General features: G+C 43.1%; 1 pseudogene; it reads right to left on the reverse strand.

Moving 5' to 3' along the window:
- Positions 1-17,788: 17,788 nt before the first annotated feature.
- LOC115137441 (red-sensitive opsin-2-like) lies at positions 17,789-20,147 on the reverse strand (annotated as a pseudogene).
- Between the last annotated feature and the right edge of the window lie 712 nt (positions 20,148-20,859).

Raw genomic sequence — 20,859 nt, forward strand, 5'->3', positions numbered from 1 at the left:
CACACATTTTCTATAGGATTGAGGTCAGGACTTTGTGATGGCCCCTCCAATACCTTGACTTTGTTGTCCTTTTCTGCCACAACTTTGGAAGTATGCTTGGGGTCATTGTCCAAATTGAAGACCCAGCTTTAACTTCCTGACTGATGTCTTGAGATGTTGCTTCAATATATCCACATAATTTTCCATCCTCATAATGCCATCTATTTTGTGAAGTGCACCAGTCTCTCCTGCAGCAAAGCACCCTCACAACATGATGCTGCCACCCCTGTGCTTCACGGTTGGGATGGTGTTCGTTGGCTTGCAAGCCTCCCCCTTTTTCTTCCAAACATAACAATGGTCAATATGACCTAACAGTTCTATTTTTGTTTCATCAGACCGGAGGACATTTCTCCAAAAAGTACCATCTGTGTCCCCATGAGCAGTTGCAAACCATAGTCTGGCTTTTTTATGGCTGTTTTGGAGTAGTGGCTTCTTCCTTGCTGAGCGGCCTTTCAGGTTATGTCGATATAGGACTCGTTTTACTGTGTATATAGATACTTTTGTACCTGTTCCCTCCAGCATCTTCACAAGGTCCTTTGCTGTTGTTCTTGGATTGATTTGCACTTTTCGGTCCCATGGTGTTTATACTTGCATACTATTGTTTGTACAGATGAATGTGGTACCTTCAGGCGTTTGGAAATTGCTCCCAAGGATGAATCAGACTTTTGATTTCCCCATGATGTTAAGCAAAGAGGCACTGGCTTTGAAGGTAGACCTTGAAATACATCCACAGGTACACCTGAAATTGACTCAAAGGATGTCAATTAGCCTATCAGAAGCTTCTAAAGCCATGACATAATGTTCTGGAGTTTTCAAGCTGTTTAAAGGTACAGTCAACTTAGTGTATGTAAATATCTGACCCACTGGAATTGTGATACAGTGAATTATAAGTGAAATAAGCTGCCTGTAAACAATTGTTGGAAAAATGACTTATGTCATGCACAAAGTAGATGTCCTAACCGACTTACCAAAACTATAGTTTCTTAATTAACATGACATTAGTGGAGTGGTTGAAAAACTAGTTTTAATGACTCCAACCGAAGTGTATGTAAACTTCCGACTTCAACTGTACATTCATTTTTTCTTATTCCAAACGGGTGGCAGAATAGTTATAGAATTTGTCCACGTTAAGTGTCCCCTTTACTCTGTCTCTCTTTTTTTCCCTCTCAATCTCGGGGGAGCAAGACATACAGTGGGGCAATTGTGCAAGTTCTCCCACTTAAAAAGATGAGAGAGGCCTGTAATTTTCATCATAGGTACACTTCAACTATGACAGACAAAATGAGAAAAAAAATCCAGAAAATCACATTGTAGGATTTTTAATGAATTTATTTGCAAATTATGGTGGAAAATAAGTATTTGGTCACCTACAAACAAGCAAGATTTCTGGCTCTCACAGACCTGTAACTTCTTCTTTAAGAGGCTCCTCTGTCCTCCACTCATTACCTGTATTAATGGCACCTGTTTGAACTTGTTATCAGTATAAAAGACACCTGTCCACAACCTCAAACAGTCACACTCCAAACTCCACTATGGCCAAGACCAAAGAGCTGTCAAAGGACACCAGAAACAAAATTGTAGACCTGCACCAGGCTGGGAAGACTGAATCTGCAATAGGTAAGCAGCTTGGTTTGAAGAAATCAACTGTGGGAGCAATTATTAGGACATGGAAGACATACAAGACCACTGAAAATCTCCCTCGATCTGGGGCTCCACGCAAGATCTCACCCCGTGGGGTCAAAATGATCACAAGAATGGTGAGCAAAAATCCCAGAACCACACGGGGGACCTAGTGAAAGACCTGCAGAGCGCTGGGACCAAAGTAACAAAGCCTACCATCAGTAACACACTACGCCGCCAGGGACTCAAATCCTGCAGTGCCAGACATGTCCCCCTGCTTAAGCCAGTACATGTCCAGGCCCATCTGAAGTTTGCTAGAGAGCATTTGGATGATCCAGAAGAAGATTGGGAGAATGTCAAATGGTCAGATGACACCAAAATATATATTTTTGGTAAAATATCAATTCGTCGTGTTTGGAGGACAAAGAATGCTGAGTTGCATCCAAAGAACACCATACCTACTGTGAAGCATGGGGGTGGAAACATCATGCTTTGGGGCTGTTTTTCCTGCAAAGGGACCAGGACGGAATGAAGGGGCATTGAAGATGAAACGTGGCTGGGTCTTTCAGCATGACAATGATCCCAAACACACCGTTCGGGCAACGAAGGAGTGGCTTCGTAAGAAGCATTTCAAGGTCCTGGAGTGGCCTAGCCAGTCTACAGATCTCAACCCCATAGAAAATCTTTGGAGGGAGTTGAAAATCCGTGTTGCCCAGCAACAGCCCCAAAACATCACTGCTCTAGAGGAGATCTGCATGGAGGAATGGGCCAAAATACCAGCAACAGTGTGTGAAAACCTTGTGAAGACTTACAGAAAACGTTTGACCTCTGTCATTGCCAACAAAGGGTATATAACAAAGTATTGAGATAAACTTTTGTTATTGACCAAATACTTATTTTTCACCATAATTTGCAAATAAATTCATTAAAAATCCTACAATGTGATTTTCTGGATTTTTTTTCTCATTTTGTCTGTCATAGTTGAAGTGTACCTTTGATGAAAATTACAGGCCTCTCTCATCTTTTTAAGTGGGAGAACTTGCACAATTGGTGGCTGACTAAATACTTTTTTGCCCCACAGTATCATGTCAGGAAAATTAGGGACCTTTGTCTCATGTAAAGGGTGTATGTTTATTCTGTGTTATTATTTAGTTTGCTAGTAAATAAATCATTAAATCAATTGGTGTAGTTCTGAATCATGAGCAAGGCTGGGGTTTTCGCAGATCCAAGAAGGTTACGACTGGTCAGAATGATGATATGATAAGAGATAGTGATTAATAAGATGACTGTTTATTGATTAAATAGATATATACACGTTATGGTGTTTAATTCGGGAGATGTTAACTCTAAACAACCTCTTCCTTGGTGCCCCAAATCCTAATGAGTACATTTTTACATGATTCATTTAAATCAGGTAACAATTAAACATAGTTAGTGGATTAAATAAATAGTCATCAGATTAATGAAAGTCACGACACTTGTTTCTCACAATTAACCTTTAATTTACCTGATTTGTGTAATCGGAATGACTTGATAAACTATTTACACCAAGGTATTCCATACATCTTCCTGGATATTTACCCTCATGTAGGTCTGCTCATTTGGAGTGAAAACCTTCAGGAGCATAATACTGTTCAGAAAATAAATCTAAAACCATTCCAAAAGTACAATAATGACATGGTAGACATTTCTTTTTGTCTAATATGTTTTCTCACACAAGTTCGTTTCCCAAAAACATCCCTTATTTACGTTTGTTTGTTGGCCCCTTTGTTTCACCAACATTTGAGTCCTCTGTAGATTCAGTATTAACCGCAGGCCACAAAGACTGACAACAATAGGGAAAGCTCTGGTCCTTCATAGCTCTAAGGTTTGCTAACTGCATCCTGTGGCGACTCCTCGAAGGTGTGGTGGCACATCAAGGTCTTTTTATGTATTGGTAAACTGCTCACGTGCCAATATTTAACAGGTGGTCACTCAAGACTGGAATTGATTAGCTTGTTCTACTGTAATCATTGGGTGCACAAATTAATCACTCACATTGACCTTTGTAAATAAATCAATGGAACTCGGACCACGATGACAAGACAAAATGTGGGCACTCTTCCTGATTTGGCATTGGAGAAATATAAGATTAATGCATAGGCCTCTCTCTCTGTCCAGTCTTAGCCTGTAATTTCTGTAGTTATCCGAGTTCCACCTGTAAGAAACAGTTTGTTTGACACAGGTTCCTTCCAAATCGAGAGTGAATTAAGTATCGCCAAGTAAAGGTTGGTCAAAAATATTAGGATCATATATTCCGTATGCACGACCTCAGACACACGCTTTAGATATGCCGGTGAGGTTCAAGTTCACATGGCTACTAATGTCATTTCTGCCTTTGATAAACCAACAAGTCTTTATCTGTACTCAAGTTTTGAAATGTAAAATGTTGACTGAATTGCACGTCATGCTACCACTAGGGGATGTTGTGAAAATGGTATAACAATATCGACTGAACCGATATCATTATTATTATATATATTTTTAAACACTCTGTCTTAGATTACCTTTTATTTTTCATCCATCTGAAAATGCAAAGTTCATTGCTGTTGTCAGGCTGTCAGGCTGTCAGAGTTCGGTAGCAATTTTGTCTGAAAAAAAATGGTGAGAAATGGGAAATTGGATAAACTCACAGATGAACCTATCAATTACAGTACTAACGGTAGAATAACAAACAAAAAAACTAACTTCAAAGTAACAAAATAGGATTGTCATGTGATCTACAAACCAAGAATTTACCCAACAAAATGTTAGAACATAAGACATACCAGCTCTTTTCTGCTGTTTTTTCCTTTTCTTCCCAGCAACCATGAGTGCTTGGCCCTGCTGAATTGTTTTATTTATTTTATTTAACCTTTATTCAACCATTAGGCTAGTTGAGAACAAGTTCTCATTTGTAACTGTGACCTGGCCAAGATAAAGCAAAGCAGTTCGACACATACAACAACACAGAGTTACACATGGAATAAACAAACATACAATCAATAATACAGTAGAAAAAAATTATATACCGCATGTGCAAATGAGGTAGGATAAGAGAGGTAAGGCAAAATATAACGTTCAAAATATCCTTTAAATCCACGGCCCTGGGGGCAGCAGCATCAGCTGAACCACCCGTCTTTGCCCTTTCCACTTTTATCTCCACAGTCATAGATCAGGGGCCTGTTGCACAAAACTAGGATAAGGGATTAAGCCAGGATATCTTGGTGATCCTGGCTCAATTGATCCGTAATCCGGTTGCACTAAAGATGGATAGGGGGCAGGAGGATATGTTATGGTATAAATTACCATGGAGATTTATTCTGTGGAGCTAGCCTGCTCCAGACCAGGCTAAATTCCAGGATCTATTTAATCTCATCCCTAATGTCAGTCAGCAGTCACCACAAATGGAAACCAATAGTTATTTCACTGCTCACTATACATTGTTATCACATATAACTAGACCCACTGTTATTATTTAAACGTTTGTGATCATTAATTTCAATGATTTTGGATAAAAAAATGATTTTTAGATGTTGCTATCATTAGATAATTTACAGTTTCCCATAGACTATAAGGCTATATATAAAATGATAGAATATTAGGGCCACAGAGGGGAAAAAAAACACAAGTCATAATATTGTAACCAGTTGTTTTAAAGGACAGTAGTTGTTAAAATGACAGATGTGGGGCATTTCGTGAAATTGTACTTCAGTATGGTTTCATAAACAAAGACATGCTGATGTGCCAGAATATTAAGTATCACATTGTCATAAGTATCAAAACAATATGTAGCTTTTCTGCAGAAAGAACCAGCCTCATAAATTTATGACTATCCTTTTTCTTCAGTGTGGCCCTAGTACTCTGTCATATAAACAAATACACATTCCATATGAATATAAAAACACAATGTGTAACATTATGTTCCTTTATTGAATAAGGACAAAACAAAGCAGGTAAACCATCAGCTCCTTTCGAAACTGAAGTCACACTGACTCTACAAGATGGAAAGCACAGAATCCAAGCATATTATACAAAATGATACATACACATTCAAAGGTCTGTATATAACACACCCTGCATGTCTGCACACTAAAATAAATGCAGGACAAATCCATACACATCAACTGAACAGACAAATGAATGGATGCAGTAGCCTCCCTGCAGCCTTGTATTACACACAGTATACCGCACAAACATCATAAGAGGCCAAATTCGTCAAAAAACAAACCCAAAAAAAACCCAAATTCCTCTGCCACCGCAGGACATATTTAACCAAAATTGAAAGCACACATACTAACTAAAATAATTCAACACATATTGGTCCCTCAGCAGCCGACCACTGTCGTCATCAGGAAGATTGCCGGATTGTCCCAGTCCATGGCTGGTGGCACTCTGGGGGCCCTCTCCTTCCTCAGGCAGGCCACATTGTGGAGGACAGCACAAGCCACAGTAATATCACATGCCCTAACAGGGCTGACCCTTAATTTGTGAAGGCAGTGAAAGCGTGCCTTCAGGAGGCCAAAGGTCATTTCAACTCTGGCCCTGGTCCTGGCATGGGCATGGTTGTAGGCCTGCTGTGCTTCCTGGGGGTCTGTGAAAGGTGTCAGGAGAAAAGGCTGGCAGCCATACCCCTGTCTCCCAGCAACACACCAGAGAATTCACCTGTCAACACAAAATCTCATCATTACTACCTCATAAACACAGTGATATTCTTGACACAGCCATGATGGTTATAAATAGGGGTTGTGTGGCTTACCTTGTAGGCATAGATTTCAGAGGCCCGAAAGATTCTGGAGTCATGGACTGAGCCAGGCCATTTTGCCACAACATTGCTGATCACACAGTCAGCATTGCAGACCATCTGAAATCATAAGATGAGGAATATTACACCAATCAATGCACATCACTGGCAATGCAGAGTGTTCGTCAATGGACAATATCAAAAAGTTATGTTCACCTGAACATTAATGCTGTGAAAGGATTTCCTATTCACAAAATCGGCCTCATGGGCACCTGAGGGAGCTTTTATCCTTATGTGTGTGCAGTCCACTGCACCAATGACATTGGGGAAACCTGTCACACAAAGTAATGAGTATCCTACTATGTGTTAACAGTTGTCCTGTAATTTGTAGATCCTCTTACCTGCAATCCTATAGAACTCCTCTTTGATGTCACAGAGTCTTCTGTGGCCAGGGAAGGAGATGAAGACATCTGCTAATGCTTTGATAGCCAGACACACACTCCTTATTGTGCGGCAAATTGTGGCCTTGTTCAGCTGTTCTGCATCCCCCACTGAGTACAGGAAGGCTCCACTAGCAAAAAGCGCAAGGCCACACAAACCATTTGCTCCACACTCAGTGCATGGCTCCGTGCAGTGCGGTGCTTAATCCTGGGACCCAGTAGTCTGCATAGATACCTGATGCCATCTGCAGAAAACCTGTATCTTTCATATAGATGGTCATCAGGGAAGGCCAGTGGGTCCAACCGGTCCCTGAAGACCCTTTCTCGCCTGAAGGCTCTCCTCAGCACAAGTGCTTCTTCATCCACCACATCTCGCACGAATGGGCATGCCATTGTCAGAGCAGAAAGGAACACACAATTTTGGGCCTTCATATAGGCTAGTGGCCACACCTGGTGCTGGGGGGGTGGGCAAAAGAGGGCGATGCCTTATAACGATGACTTGGTTGTACTGATTGCTGGGAAAATAAAAAAAACCTTAGAAAGATGCCACCGTCCTGTGTGCTCACAATAAGAGCTCATATGTCATGGCTCACTTGACTTTACGAGAATATACCTAATTTTTATTTTGAGCTGTGTCATCTTCTTGGAGCTGGGGGAGGAAAGAAAAATAATGAATAATGCATTTGTGTTACAGTTAGCATACAGTGTACATTGAAGGCATATCTCACCTCCCTCTCAAGTTTTTTTATTTCAAGGTCCAGTTTCCTAATTGTCCTCTTTTTTATTTCGGACTCCAGTGCAAGATTTTCCATCTTTTTCTTCTTGTACTGAATGTCTATGTCTGCCAGTTCTATTTGGCGCCGGAGGTGGTTGCCATACAACTTTCTGATAGCTTGTGAGCTCTGTGAACACAATACAATTAGCGCAGCTGGAATTTGGCAGGATGTGGTGTCCTTTTATTAATACGCACTATGTTGCCAGGCTGGTTTTCCCACTGTATAGCATCTGGGTCCTGTAAAAGAAATTAGATTTTTTGATTTTGATGAGGACTCCTCACCATTGTAGAGTAAATAGTACTTTCACAGTCTTAACATGATACCTCATGCCTTCTGGAATCCAGAGATGGTCTCCTCCTCATCATCGTCTCCATCATGTGCTGTTGCTGCTGCACTGGGGCCTTCACCCTATCACATTTAATCGGATTCATATTGAAGCTAGTAGACAAGACATGCCAGGCCTACAGTATGCCTTTGATGGAGTACTCACTGGATCAGCATTGTCTGGTGCTTGTGCTGGTGGCTCTAACAGGAACACAGTGCTGCCAGGCACTGCAAGGCAATAGGTAAACCAAAGTCAGACAGTCCAAATTGATTCAATATGAATGTGGTTGTATCCCATGTAGAGATGGAAGGACATACCTTGAATGAAGCGGGTGGCATCTTGGGAGGAACCTATGCTCGTCTCTTTCCCCCCAGGGATCCCCTCTAAGACGGGCCTGCCTTTATTTAGCTCCAAGGCCATGTCCTCTGCTGGTGTAAGGTCAGCCTTTGGTGACCCACCACCCGTGCCTTGTCTGTGGGTATTCTTTTTCACTGCTAAAACAGTACAGACAATGTGTGAGCAGGCACCTTCTGGGTACAATATATGCTTGTGCTTTGTTAAATATTAGTCAGGGACCATACCATTCTGCAGAATGTTCTTGTATTTGATTTTGACCTGCTGCCATGTCCGTTTTGGCCCGTTCATGTTTAATCTACACACACACACACATTTAATGGAGTCACACTGCAAAAATTACTTGGTATTTTTGTCTTGTTTTCAGTAAAAATATCAAAAAATGTATCATAGCTTTATACAGTGTGATGGAGTTACTTTACACAATTTCACTCATATCTGCAGTGCATTTCAATTAAAAATTTAACCGTTTCATAATTACAGTACAACTGCATTTTTGGAGATGTGAATTAAATATTTGAATTGTAATTGTGATGTTTCAGCGGAGCGGTGAGTGTGTAATTGTGCACTACTTACGCATTCAGGCGGTCTGCAATACTTTGCCACGCTTTTTCTCTTTGCTTTATCACTGTGGCGGTGTTGCCTTTCTTCTTAATTATATATTTTACCTCCTCGTATGCCTCCATGAGGATTTGTGCTTCCGACGGGGAAAAGTACGCGGCTCTAGTTGCCATGGTAAATCAGTTAATCTGTGATCTGTGGCGGGGTCTATTTGAGTGAGCCGTGAGCGCGCACCTATCCAGGATTGGTTTCACCTGGCTTAATGAATCCGTGTCTGCTCATCCTGGCTTGGTCTTTGTGCAACCAATTAAGCCTGGACGCACATGTTTTGGCTTCATTGAGCTCAGCTGAGTCATTTATCCCGGATGTCTTAATTCTACTTTTGTGCAACAGGCCCCTGAACTTGTGTGACAGAAAAATAAACATATATTAAGATTCAATTCATCAAAGGACTTTGAAGTGGGCCACAGCCCAAGTCATAATACTACTGTAAAAATGAAACAATACATGAAAGAAATGTAAAAAAATGATAAGAAATGTTTGTTTTTTTACAGCGAGTGACTAACTAGCACCCGTTCTCGCTCACCTCCCTACTGCAGCAACCACCACAGAACATCAAATTGTTTTTCACGCAACATAAATTACAGCCATTTCTGACTCAAAAGTTCTGTTATCGAAATCCCTCCATATTCCCTCAACCCTTGCTCTCTTTACGTGATACATGTACGTATCGCATACGCGTGACCAAATACCTATTTGCGCGGGACTAGTATTACTAGAGAACTTTGGGTACATAATTATTATTCCAGAATTCCCGTTATTCCAGAGGACAATTCGGATGGGATCAGCTTTCTCCAAACTGCCCCCTTATTTCTTAAATATATATATAAATTGACAGTTTTGATAGAATCCTGGAGGTTTTTATTATAGTCTTGAAGATACAGTATTTCAACATGTACAGGTGATAACTCGAGCTTGGTTCCCAAGTTTCTAAACCATACCAAACCATCTTTGGTCTAGTGTCGCCATAATATTTGAATTGAGGAAGTGTGATCATAATCATTAGTATATTTTAGTGATCTGCAGTGCGTCCTTAAATGCCCTCCAATCTTCAGATGATAAACATTGCACTTGAGACACGTTAAGTCTATGGATGAGAAAGTAAATTTATAATTTCCATTATTTCAGTTGTATGTGGATTGCAATCTATTAACAGCAAGGGTTGCATTAAATATGCTCAATATTTTTTACTGATGCATTTGGCAATATTCAATTCATATGCAGAAAACATATACACAAAAGCATTCACTTTAATAGAAGTTGGCTCCCCTGCCTGTTCGGGCGGTGCTCGGCGGTCGTCGTCACCGTCCTACTAGCCGCCACCGATCCCTTTTTCGTTTGTCTGTTTGTTTTGTCTTATTAGTTTCACCTGTGTTTCTGTTGTTTGGTTTAATGAGCTTCCCTATATTTAGTAGGTAGACCCGCCCTTGTTTTGTGTGGGATTGTCTTTATGTTACATGTGTGCAGTTTAGGTAGAGGTGGATTTATTTTCTGAACTTGACACCCTGTGTTTTTTTTGGGTTGTCACGTTGTATGTCCGCGCCCTGTATTGTTGGGCTTATCATTTTGTGTGCCGTAGTAAAGAGCACTTTACCCCAGTGGAACTATCTGCGTCTGATTCCTTCACCCACCTAGTCCCGCGTGACATTGACAGGCTACATGTCGGCCATTCATATAGCTTACGTCCAGCGAATCACCTGTCAAACTCGTTCCCTCAAAACACAGGGATGTCGATTCACAGTATTATCAGAGGACGGGACTAAAATTACAGATGTGAGCTTTTGTGCTCGTGTACATAATTGCATTACCCGACCTGACCCAGTAAAACTAATCCCATCTGAATAGGGTACAATAGGGCCTGACCTAAAGCATATCATAATTACATCAATAAATTAGTTATAGCCAACTCTAAACACTTAACAGCATATTAACAGCACCTAACACATATAGTGTCCAGGGCACAGCTGGGGGCTGAGGGGGGTCTATAACAAGTGGCAAAGGTGAGAGACTTGTTTCTGGGAAGGTGGATTTTTAAAAGTAGAAACTCAAATTGTTTGGGCACAGACCTGGATAATATGAGAGAACTTTGCAGGATGTCTCTGCAGTAGATTGCAACTCTGCCCTCTTTGGCAGTTCTATCTTGTCGGAAAATGTTGTAGTTGGGGGTGGAAATTTCAGGATTTTTGGTCACCTTCCTAAACCAGGATTCAGACATGGCTGGGACATCTGGGTTGGCGGAGTGTGCTAAAGCAGTGAATAAAAAAAACTAGGAGGCTTCTAATGTCAACATGCATGAAACTAAGGCTTTCACGGTTACAGAAGTCAACAAATGAGAGTGCCTGGGGAAGGGGAGTGGTGCTGGAGGCTGCAGGGCCTGGGCTAACCTCTACATCACTAGAGGAACAGAGGAGGAGTTAGATAATGGTACTGCTAAAGGCTATAAGAACTGGCTGTCTAGTGCATTTGGAACAGAGAGTAAAAGGAGCAGATTTCTGGGCGCGGAATAATAGATTCAAGGCATAATGTACAGACAAGGGTATGGTAGGATATGTTTCAGTATGATATGTTGGATAAAGGAATAAAGACTGACACCAATGTCAAGTTCAATAGCCTTGTTTGTTCATTGTACAAATCCCTACATATGGAGTCCGGGGAACAGTCCGGCTAGTCGAATACCTATCAACTATACTCCGTAACAGGATGTGAGTACAGTGGGGGTAAACCTAGGCATTGAGTGATGATGAGAAATGTTTTGTCTCTAGAGGCACTATTTAAGCCAGGTGAGTTCACCGCATGTGTGGGGGGTGGAACAAAAGGGATAGCTAAGGCATATTGAGCAGAGCTGGAGGCTCTACAGTGAAATAAGACAATAATCACTAACCAAAACAGCAATAGACAATGCATATTGACGTTAGGGAGAGGCATGTGTGATATATGAGTGATCATATGGTCCAGTGAGTAGCTAGGGAGCTGGAGACACGGCGATTCAGACAGCTAGCAGGCCGGGGCTAGCAGGCTAGAGGATGGAACTCAGGGGGACGTCGCAACGGAAGAGCCTGTTGAAACCCCCTCGAACGGTTTCGTCGGCAGACCAGTCGTGATGGATAAGCAGGGCTCTGTGTCAGCAGCAAAGGGTCCATGCCAATTGGCAAAGAGGTATTGAAGCCCAGGAATTGTCTGATGGATCTCTTCGGCTAGCCGGGAGATTGGCCTAGCCCCAGGCTAGCTCCAGGCTAACTGGTGCTTGCTTTGGGACAGAGACGTTAGCCATGAGTAGCCACTCGGATAGCAGCAAGCTAACTGCGATGATCCGGTGTAAAGGTTCAGAGCTTGAGGTAGGAATCCGGAGATGTGGTAGAGAAAAATCAGTCCGATATGCTCTGGGTTGATATCGCGCTGTGCAGACTGGCAGGAATTGACCGTGCTGAGGCTGGCTGATGTCCGAGTTAACGGTGATGACCACTAGCAGTGGCTAACTGACTACTAGCTAGTAGCTAGTTAGCCGGTAGGGATGTCCTTGTCTCATTGCGCACCAGCGACTCCTGTGGCAGGCCGGGCGCAGTGCACACTAACCAAGGTTGCCAGGTGCACGGTGTTTCCTCCGACACACTGGTGCAGCTGGCTTCTGGGTTGGATGCACGCTGTGTTAAGAAGCAGTGCGGCTTGGTTGGGTTGTGTATTGGAGGACGCATGACTTTCAACCTTCGTCTCTCCCGAGCCCGTACGGGAATTGTAACGATGAGACAAGATAGTAGCTACTAAACAATTGGATACAACGAAATTGGGGAGAAAAAAGGGGTAAATATATATATATATATATATATATATATATATATATATATATATATATATTTTTTTTTTTAAAATCTTACAAATATATACACGAAGAAAAACGATATATACCTGGGACAGGACAAGACAAGACAAAGACATCTGACTGCTACTTGTGTCCTCCATCTGAGTAGGGTTAATACTGTACTTTTTCATTACAGTCTTTATTTAATCATTGTAGCCCTTTGTAGAGCAGTGGCCGCGGTGCAGTCGGCCATACAAAGAAAATGACTATTAAAGGCCCAGTACACTACTTTTGTGAAAAACATTTATTTTATTTTTTATCCAGGGTTTTCAGGTGAGTGCCTCAACTCAGCCCCTCTACTTCCCGCGGCTATGGATGTGGGGACTGTAGATGGTCAAGGTCTTGCAGCTGTTGAGGAGAGTTAGGATGATCACTGCCTGGTAAACAGACCAGACCATTTTTTGTCAAAATCTTGAGGGCACACGTGTCCGAAAAGGGAATGACTAATGACTTTTCAGATCAAGCATACTTGCATTTACATTTAACATTTACATTTAAGTCATTTAGCAGACGCTCTTATCCAGAGCGACTTACAAATTGGTGCTTTCACCTTATGACATCCAGTGGAACAGCCACTTTACAATAGTGCATCTAAATCTTTTAAGGGGGGGTGAGAAGGATTACTTTATCCTATCCTAGGTATTCCTTAAAGAGGTGGGGTTTCAGGTGTCTCCGGAAGGTGGTGATTGACTCCGCTGTCCTGGCGTCGTGAGGGAGTTTGTTCCACCATTGGGGGGCCAGAGCAGCGAACAGTTTTGACTGGGCTGAGCGGGAACTGTACTTCCTCAGTGGTAGGGAGGCGAGCAGGCCAGAGGTGGATGAACGCAGTGCCCTTGTTTGGGTGTAGGGCCTGATCAGAGCCTGGAGGTACTGAGGTGCCGTTCCCCTCACAGCTCCGTAGGCAAGCACCATGGTCTTGTAGCGGATGCGAGCTTCAACTGGAAGCCAGTGGAGAGAGCGGAGGAGCGGGGTGACGTGAGAGAACTTGGGAAGGTTGAACACCAGACGGGCTGCGGCGTTCTGGATGAGTTGTAGGGGTTTAATGGCACAGGCAGGGAGCCCAGCCAACAGCGAGTTGCAGTAATCCAGACGGGAGATGACAAGTGCCTGGATTAGGACCTGCGCCGCTTCCTGTGTGAGGCAGGGTCGTACTCTGCGGATGTTGTAGAGCATGAACCTACAGGAACGGGCCACCGCCTTGATGTTAGTTGAGAACGACAGGGTGTTGTCAGGATCACGCCAAGGTTCTTAGCGCTCTGGGAGGAGGACACAATGGAGTTGTCAACCGTGATGGCGAGATCATGGAACGGGCAGTCCTTCCCGGAGGAAGAGCAGCTCTGTCTTGCCGAGGTTCAGCTTGAGGTGGTGATCCGTCATCCACACTGATATGTCTGCCAGACATGCAGAGATGCGATTCACCACCTGGTCATCAGAGGGGAAAGGAGAAGATTAATTGTGTGTCGTCTGCATAGCAATGATAGGAGAGACCATGTGAGGTTATGACAGAGCCAAGTGACTTGGTGTATAAGCGAGAATAGGAGAGGGCCTAGAACAGAGCCCTGGGGACACCAGTGGTGAGAGCGCGTGGTGAGGAGACAGATTCTCGCCACGCCACCTGGTAGGAGCGACCTGTCAGGTAGGACGCAATCAAGCGTGGGCCGCGCCGGAGATGCCCAACTCCCGGAGAGGGTGGAGAGGAGGATCTGATGGTTCACAGTATCGAAGGCAGCCGATAGGTCTAGAAGGATGAGAGCAGAGGAGAGAGAGTTAGCTTTAGCAGTGCGGAGTGCCTCCGTGATACAGAGAAGAGCAGTCTCAGTTGAATGACTAGTCTTGAAACCTGACTGATTTGGATCAAGAAGGTCATTCTGAGAGAGATAGCGGGAGAGCTGGCCAAGGACGGCACGTTCAAGAGTTTTGGAGAGAAAAGAAAGAAGGGATACTGGTCTGTAGTTGTTGACATCGGTGGGATCGAGTGTAGGTTTTTTTTCAGAAGGGGTGCAACTCTCGCTCTCTTGAAGACGGGAGGGACGTAGCCAGCGGTCAGGGATGAGTTGATGAGCGAGGTGAGGTAAGGGAGAAGGTCACCGGAAATGGTCTGGAGAAGAGAGGAGGGGATAGGGTCAAGCGGGCAGGTTGTTGGGCGGCCGGCCGTCACAAGACGCGAGATGTCATCTGGAGAGAGAGGGAGAAAGAGGTCAGAGCACAGGGTAGGGCAGTGTGAGCAGAACCAGCGGTGTCGTTTGACTTAGCAAACGAGGATCGGATGTCGTCGACCTTCTTTTCAAATTGGTTGACGAAGTCATCTGCAGAGAGGGAGGAGGGGGAGGGGAGGAGGATTCAGGAGGGAGGAGAAGGTGGCAAAGAGCTTCCTAGGGTTAGAGGCAGATGCTTGGAATTTAGAGTGGTAGAAAGTGGCTTTAGCAGCAGAGACAGAGGAGGAAAATGTAGAGAGGAGGGAGTGAAAGGATGCCAGGTCCGCAGGGAGGCGAGTTTTCCTCCATTTCCGCTCGGCTGCCCGGAGCCCTGTTCTGTGAGCTCGCAATGAGTCGTCGAGCCACGGAGCGGGAGGGGAGGACCGAGCCGGCCTGGAGGATAGGGGACATAGAGAGTCAAAGGATGCAGAAAGGGAGGAGAGGAGGCAGAATCAGGAGATAGGTTGGAGAAGGTTTGAGCAGAGGGAAGAGATGATAGGATGGAAGAGGAGAGAGTAGCGGGGGAGAGAGAGCGAAGGTTGGGACGGCGCGATACCATCCGAGTAGGGGCAGTGTGGGAAGTGTTGGGTGAGAGCGAGAGGGAAAAGGATACAAGGTAGTGGTCGGAGACTTGGAGGGGAGTTGCAATGAGGTTAGTGGAAGAACAGCATCTAGTAAAGATGAGGTCGAGCGTATTGCCTGCCTTGTGAGTAGGGGGGGAAGGTGAGAGGGTGAGGTCAAAAGAGGAGAGGAGTGGAAAGAAGGAGGCAGAGAGGAATGAGTCAAAGGTAGACGTGGGGAGGTTAAAGTCGCCCAGAACTGTGAGAGGTGAGCCGTCCTCAGGAAAGGAGCTTATCAAGGCATCAAGCTCATTGATGAACTCTCCGAGGGAACCTGGAGGGCGATAAATGATAAGGATGTTAAGCTTGAAAGGGCTGGTAACTGTGACAGCATGGAATTCAAAGGAGGCGATAGACAGATGGGTAAGGGGAGAAAGAGAGAATGACCACACTTGGGAGAGATGAGGATCCCGGTGCCACCACCCCGCTGACCAGAAGCTCTCGGGGTGTGCGAGAACACGTGGGCGGACGAAGAGAGAGCAGTAGGAGTAGCGGTGTTGTCTGTGGTGATCCATGTTTCCGTCAGTGCCAAGAAGTCGAGGGACTGGAGGGAGGCATAGGCTGAGATGAACTCTGCCTTGTTGGCCGCAGATCGGCAGTTCCAGAGGCTACCGGAGACCTGGAACTCCACGTGGGTCGTGCGCGCTGGGACCACCAGATTAGGGTGGCCGCGGCCTTGCGGTGTGGAGCGTTTGTATGGTCTGTGCAGAGAGGAGAGAACAGGGATAGACAGACACATAGTTGACAGGCTAGAGAAGAGGCTACGCTAATGCAAAGGAGATTGGAATGACAAGTGGACTACACGTCTCGAATGTTCAGAAAGTTAAGCTTACGTAGCAAGAATCTAATTGACTAAAATGATTAAAATGATACAGTACTGCTGAGGTAGGCTAGCTGGCAGTGGCTGCGTTGTTGACTTTGTAGGCTAGCTGGCAGTGGCTGCGTTGTTGACACTACACTAATCAAGTCGTTCCGTTGAGTGTAAAGTTTCTACAATGCTGCTATTCGGGGGCTAGCTGGCTAGCTAGCATTGTTGATTACGTTACGTTGCGTTAAAAGAACGACAATAGCTGGCTAGCTAACCTAGAAAATCGCTCTAGACTACACAATTATCTTTGAAACAAAGACGGCTATGTAGCTAGCTATGTAGCTAGCTACGATCAAACAAATCACACCGTTGGGACTGTAATGAAATGAAATGAAAATGTGATACTACCTGTGGAGCGAAGCGGAATGCGACCGAATGCGAAAGTTCTATTCAGTAGACGTTGGCTAGCTGTTGGCTAGCTAGGAGTGACTCCTACGTTAAGGACGACAAATAGCTGGCTAGCTAACCTCGGTAAATTAAGATAATCGCTCTAAGACTACACACTCTAAACTACACAATTATCTTGGATACGAAGACAGCAAAGACAACTATGTAGCTAGCTAACACTACACTAATCAAGTCGTTCAGTTGAGTGTGATAGTTACTACAGTGCTACGGTAGACGGTGAACGTTAGCTAGCTGGCTAGCTGCTGGGCAGATAGGAGGACGACGAAATACGATAATTACGCAATTATCTTTGATACAAAGACGGCTATGTAGCTAGCTAAGAAGAAATTGCTAAGATTAGACAAATCAAACCGTTGTACTATAATGAAATGTAATGAAAAGTTATACAACCTGCAGACCGAAGCAGACCGAAGCGCGGATGCGACCGCTCGCTCCAACCCGGAAGTAATAATGAGGTGTGCATAAGGTGTGACTTAACCGGCCAGTACGGGTCACCTTTCCATCCACTTTAGTTTCTAAGGTCAAGATTACGGCCACTTCAATTGGTATGACCAATCCAATGTCGCTGTATAATCCTTTACATTTACAGACTCCATACCAAATCAGTTATTTAGAAATCACGCATTCACTTTCAATTCTAACTCATCTTGTACCATCTCAGTGTTGATATTGAATTGAAAAATGAAGTGGGCTTGTTTGTGAGATTTGAAATGATCATAATTGTACCAGAGTCCGTCTCTCGTTCACATTTATGTTTTTGATGTAAATAAAAATCCTATATACTGTATACTGCATATATGATATAGTTTCCAGGGGCTTACAATGAGAAGGTAGCAGATGGGGGTTATCCTTGGTTATCGTATTGTAATATAAACGACATAAAACTAAATGGTCATTTCCAGTTTGCTGCATATTTTATTTTCATCATAAAACAGTCAAATGAAAACATGACATACAAATATATATTTTTTATAAATGTTGTGTATTTGCAAGTCTGTCTAAAATTGAAGGTTTGCTTCATGGCAGAAATTTTATAAATGAACAAACAAATTTATGCATGCTCAATTCTCAGTGTGGTATAAATAATCTTCAAATTAAAATATGTACAATTCTCCCCAGATCAACATTGATTCAAATGATGTTTTGAGCCTGTACTAGCTTTTGGAAATAGATTAAACACATGGCAGCAAAACATACATACAAGTTCAATGTAGAGAACTTCCTTTTTGTTTCCTTTCCTACATGTCTGTTTCCAGATCAGTTTGATGAATATGGAAAGTTTATGTGGGTGCAACAGAGGAAACCTCTGTTCTGGATGTAGACACTTCAATGCCATCATCTTCTGCCTTGCCGAAGAGTTGCATGATGCAAGTACGGAACTGGAGAGAGAGGGATAATTAAACATAAGAAGATTTTGAAATGGAATGTCTATCTACAAAGTGAGCGAACACATCGTCATCTGATGCTTTTTCAAATAAAATAAATGTACACAAGAAATGCATTTGTGAAACATTTAGAAAAATGTGTGTTGTTAGAGCTTTGTAACATGAAATCGGTAAGAGATTTGAGAATCTTATTACGATTTACCTGTTTGTTCATGAAGACATATATAACTGGATTGTAGATGGTGACGCTCTTGGCAAAGTAGACAGGCATTGCGGCAGCCAGAGGGTGGAAAGCATACCCAGGGTTAGCCGCAGCAAAGCAGGCAAAGCAGGTATAAGGTCCCCAGCATACACAGTAAGCTATAATCATGACAACCACCATCCTGGACACTTCCTTCTCAGCTTTCTGTGTTGACTCAGAGTCTTTCTGCTGTGCAGCAACCTGTGGTCATTCAGAAGGAATATCAAATGGTTAGATTTATCCCTCTGATATGCCTTTTCAAAAGGTACACTTGACCATTACTGTATTTACCAACATTGCTGCTTGCTACATTATAGTATATTTAAAATATCACTTACAGCACGGATGGCGAGCCAAACGAAGATGTAGCAGAAGATGATCACGAACAGGGGGAAGAAGCAGCATGTAATCATGAGAACAATCATGTAGGACTTGACTCCAGGATCCTCATTGCCTCCGAAGACATCAGGTCCACATGAAGTCTTCAGGCCATGAGGCCAGTACCTGGTGGAGGGAGAGAGAGATAGAGAAATTGGTTAAATAATTACATGTTTTGAACTTGAATCCTCTGTGCAATAAGAAGAGAAATCCCCACCTGCTCCAGCCAAAGATGGGGCGGAGAACACCAGAAAGCAGCCCAGACCCAGGAGAAGATAATGCCTCCCATGGCCCATTTGGCATTAAACTTGACACTTCCAAAGGGCTTACACACCACCACCCATCTCTCCCAGGAGATGACAGCCAGAGACCATAGAGCAGCAATACCTGTATAAGATTTACATATACATTATACAAAAGAGACATTCTGATTATTGTTATGGTGCTCTAGCAACTGCCAAATACTATTTCCCAGCACTATGTAGAAATGTAGAATTTCCTTGTTAAATATTAGATCAAATTGTTGTCCATGTAAAACTGCATTTTACCACAAGCGGAGACAGTGAATCCCTCAAAGACACACATTGGGTGTCCCAGAATGAAGTAGCCAAAAACCTGGTTGATAACGCTGATGGTGCTAGCCAAAAGTGTCTCCCCAATGTCAGCAATAGCAAGGTTGACCAAGATCCAGTTGAGAGGGTGTTGGAGCTTCTTGAATTTTGCAGTGGCCACCAGTACCAGGCCATTGGTGAAGACTGAGAGGATGACCACTATGATCATCCAAAGTGTTGAAACATTGTACACCCATCTTGGAGCAATGTGATAGTTGGGGCCCTCAAAGGGATCTGAGAGAAAAAAATTGAAAATAATTTTGTCAGAAGAAGAAAATGACAGGTGCAAGTGCCTGGTTAGATGAGCTACATGCTTTTAAATGATCAGTGAAGATGCAAAAGCAATGCAAATTACAACAATAATATTAATTCATTAAAATTATTATGTATGAAGCACAAGTTCACTTATGCCATCCATGTTGTATATATCATCAATACATACAGGAAACATAACCTCATGATTTAAATCAAATAAAATATATGAATTGGAAGTTGCAATCAAGGCAGAAGCAGTTGCTTGTTCTCTCCCACCTTTGGTGTTATTGCTATTGGTGTAGGTGAAGGACGATTCTCTTGTTGTCTCTTCATTATGTCGCCTGGCTGCATAAGCTGCATTTCCCCAACCCTCTGCCATTTCTGAGAAGGAATCTGAAGAATATGCAAATCAAGAAGACAATATATTATATCCCTTTCAGTCATTAAATTGTTCTAACATTTTCGCCTTGCCAGTTGTTTGTTGCCACATTTTTTGGCCTTTAACTGTTGCCAGCTTTTTCTGTCTTCTGGTTTGCTTCTCTTGCTCTTCACCTGTTGTGGTGTTAGCAACCAACAAAATGGTGTACCCCAATCTGTGGGGTTTTATACCAGCTACGTCCTCATCGAGATTAAGATCTAAATCAGAAATGGTTACACACACACACACACACACACACACAAAGTTCAATTACTGTATGCTGACCCGGAAGAACTGAAGACCAAGGTTTGAATTTAAGGTTAATCCTTCTTGGATAAGAAGTGCTTTTGGTGTCGCGTTCCTCAGCATTCAGGCGAAATTGCTTATCCTTTTCATGCAAGAAAATTGTTGACTTAACAATTATTCTTAGAGAAAATGTATTTTGACAATACAGTAATACAATTCCATGCTCAAGCTTTTCATGCTGTAAATACAAACCAATAATGAGGAAAGTGGATCACTTTGGGTATTTAGGCTGATTGGAGAGATAATCTCTATCCTATCCGCTTTACAAGAGAGTTCATATGGGGTGTGTCATGTGAGTTTGGTCTTTAAACAATCATTCATAACAGGTAGCAGTGAATAAACATTGAATAAACAGTTGAAAAACATAGAAAGTGAGATCAG

The sequence above is a fragment of the Oncorhynchus nerka genome, linkage group LG2, assembly GCF_034236695.1.
Source record: "Oncorhynchus nerka isolate Pitt River linkage group LG2, Oner_Uvic_2.0, whole genome shotgun sequence".
Taxonomy (NCBI): Eukaryota; Metazoa; Chordata; class Actinopteri; order Salmoniformes; family Salmonidae; genus Oncorhynchus; species Oncorhynchus nerka.